The sequence below is a fragment of the Hyperolius riggenbachi genome, chromosome 12 (assembly GCF_040937935.1).
Source record: "Hyperolius riggenbachi isolate aHypRig1 chromosome 12, aHypRig1.pri, whole genome shotgun sequence".
Classification (NCBI taxonomy): domain Eukaryota; kingdom Metazoa; phylum Chordata; class Amphibia; order Anura; family Hyperoliidae; genus Hyperolius; species Hyperolius riggenbachi.
The window spans coordinates 22458527-22462168 of NC_090657.1; positions in this window are offsets into that span (position 1 = coordinate 22458527).

Below are 3642 nucleotides of genomic sequence, written 5' to 3' on the forward strand. Positions count from 1 at the left end.
AAAGAGAGGGGGAGTCACTTGTGTGCTCTGTCGTACGGCCCTGCAGCTTGGCCTTAAAGCTGCAGTGGCCTATTTAACACAAAAAGGCCTGGTCTTTAGGGGGGGGGGGGGGGGTAAAGCCTGTGGTCCTGAGGAGAAATAGGATTAGTGGAAAGTGAATGAAATGAAGTATAAAGTTATGGTCGCTGATCACAATATTAGGGTGATTACATGGATTAGGGCCCGTTGCCACTAGAGAGGAAATCAGGCCGAATTCGCAGAGTTTCCCCTCCGGCAAATTGCACAAGTAAAATGCCACAGGGGATAATGCTGCCGCCATCCAAGTGGCTTGCTGTAGCAATTTGGCTGATATTGCAGCATTTTTCTGTGCAACTGACAGGGAATCCCATTGCTGTGCATGCCACAGTTTCTGAGATTCGGCTGCGTACTCGCACAACAGGGAAGTGCTGCCGCATGTCTCGTAGTCGTGGCGACTAGTGGAAACGGGCCCTAAAAGACGGTCAGTGACATGACTATGTACAGGCATGGGAAGAAGGGGAGCTCTGGGTGCCCAGGCACCCCCTTCTTTTTAATTAGCAATTAAGAGGCCCCTTTAGCCGTGGGAAGTCCCGCCCACCAATCACGAGAAGCTCCGCCCACAAGCCCCAGTAGCTTAAGGTGGCCACTAATGGTCCAATTTCTAGTGAAAAATTGTTCGAGCGATCAGAAATTCTGATCGAAAGAAAAATCGTTCACTACACCATCAACTAACCAATCTTTGCTTCCTACAGCCAATCAAGAAAATCCATATTTTGGTTTGACAAAAATCCAATCGGACGACTATTTTTATAATAGTTCATAACTGATTGTGCCCATCAACTAAGGTTATTTTCATCCAATCCAATCAGAATTTCTGATTGCTCTAACGATTTTTCGCTAGAAATTGGATCGTTAGTGGCCAGCTTTGCCCCCTTAAGGAACGAGCCTGTGTGCTGGTTTCTCCCCTGCCTCTCCACAGCATTGGCCAGCATAGCGCAGCTCAGCGGGAAGAGGAGGAAAACGCTCTCCTCCTGTGCTCCACCCATTGCTGTAGTTTACAGCAACCCTAATAATGCTCATTCTCTCACTTCACTCCCACCAAACCCCAGCACCTCCCACCTACCCCCAGCACCCTCAGTATGCCCTTCTGTCCACCTACACCCCAGCACCCTCAGTATGCCCTTCTGTCCTCCCAGCCAGGGGCGTAACTATAGACCCTGCAAGGGATGCAGCAGCAGGGGGGCCCAGAAGCCACAGGGGGCCCTGTCCTGAGAGGCTGACAACTAGGGGCAAGGCCAGAAAAAAAACTTTTTTGCTCTCTGCATAGTTGTTCTAATGAGTGTATCTGCTCAGCCACTGATAAGGAATAATACAAAGTTTTGCAGACAAAGATTTGTAGGCAGTCCCTAGTCAGTATGCAGTAGGCTCTTCTGTACAGCACCCCTCCCCAAGTGTACTGTACTGTAGTAATGCTGGAGAAGTCTGCAGAGCCAGTTCTGCTCCATCAGAGATGGACAGAGTGAGTGTGATAAGCTGAGGCTGGGAGAACACTCGTCTGTCAGTTTTCTGTATGCATTTTCTGTACACCATGTGTGTCTGGATGTGTGAAAACATGCACGTTTTATCACAGAAGCCAATGTAATTGATAGGGAAAATTCTCCCATTGCTTCACTGCTGAAGGGGTGGTGGGGGGTTAGTGGTGTTTGGCGAGAGGGGGCCCCATCCAAAGTTTCGCAGGGGGGCCCAGTGATTTCTAGTTACGCCCCTGCTCCCAGCTACACCTCAGCACCCCCTGTATGCCCTTCTGTCCTCCCACCTACACCCCAGCACCCTCAGTATGCCCTTCTGTCCTTCCAGCTACACCCCAGCACCCTCAGTATGCCCTTCTGTCGACCTACACCCCAGCACCCTCAGTATGCCCTTCTGTCCTCCCACCTACACCCCAGCACCCTCAGTATGCCCTTCTGTCCTCCCACCTACACCCCAGCACCCTCAGTATGCCCATCTGTCCTCCCACCCACACCCCAGCACCCTCAGTATGCCCATCTGTCCTCCCACCTACACCCCAGCACCCTCAGTATGCCCTTCTGTCCTCCCACCTACACCCCAGCACCCTCAGTATGCCCTTCTGTCCTCCCACCTACACCCCAGCACCCTCAGTATGCCCTTCTGTCCTTCCAGCTACACCCCAGCACCCTCAGTATGCCCTTCTGTCCACCTACACCCCAGCACCCTCAGTATGCCCTTCTATCCTCCCAGCTACACCCCAGCACACTCAGTATGCCCTTCTGTCCTCCCAGCTACACTCCAGCACCCTCAGTATGCCCTTCTGTCCTCCCACCTACACCCCAGCACCCTCAGTATGCCCATCTGTCCTTCCAGCTACACCCCAGCACCCTCAGTATGCCCATCTGTCCTCCCAGCTACACCTCAGCACCATCAATATGCCCTTCTGTCCTCCCACCTACCCTCCAGCACCCTCAGTATGCCCTTCTGTCCTCCCACCCACACCCCAGCACCCTCAGTATGCTCTTCTGTCCTCCCTCCTACACCCCAGCACCCTCAGTATGCCCTTCTGTCCTCCCACCTACACCCCAGCATCCTCAGTATGCCCATCTGTCCTCCCACCTACACCCCAGCACCAGGGCCGGCGCTACCATTAAGGCAAAGGAGGCAGCTGCCCCAGGGCCCCAGAGCTTGTAGGGGCCCCCAGTGGCTACAAGAGGAAAAAAAAAATTCAAATCGGCCTTATAGTTTTTGAGAAAATCGATTTTAAAGTTTCAAAGGAAAAAAAAAGAAATACGCATTTAAAAACCTGCCGACTTTAATGGTTAATAGCAAATCCACCTTAAATGCTAGAAACCCTAAATTTGCAGGATATGTTAAGGAGATCATTAGGAATAAGAGGAAAAAACAATTTTTCAAAAAGACCTTATAGTTTTTGAGAAAATCGATTTTAAAGTTTCGAAGGAAAAAAGTATACTTTTAAATGCGGTAAATGTCACTTTTAGTAGCAAACCTAATGGTAGTATAATTTTACATGCATCAAACGAAAGCGCAATAAATTTCCTGACGGGGTTTCCAGGGGGTCTATACGCAGCCGCAGCGCTTTGGCCAGGGATCGCTATACAGGCGCAATATGGCTGTATGAAGATCCCTGGCATTTTTTCCTATTTTCCCAATTTTTTTTTTTTATGTTTAGAGTGTGGGAATTTTTTTTTTTTTAAATTATGTGGGGTCTCCCCTCCTGAAACTTTTTAACCCCTTGTCCCCCATGCAGGCTGGGATAGCCAGAATGTGGAGCTCCGACCGATTGGGACTTCACACCGTTATACCAGCTGCAAAAAAGGTCCCCTAATGCCGATTTTTGTTCCGGGGTATATGTTGGGGGGGCCCCCAGGTTTATTTTGCCCTGGGGCCCCATTGTTGCTTAAACCGGCCCTGCCCAGCACCCTCAGTATGCCCTTCTGTCCTCCCTCCTACACCTCAGCACCCTCAGTATGCCCTTCTGTCCTCCCACCTACCTTCCAGCACCCTCAGTATGCCCTTCTATCCTCCCACCCACATCCCAGCACCCTCAATATGCCCTTCTGTCCTCCCACCTACACCCCAGCACCCTCAGTA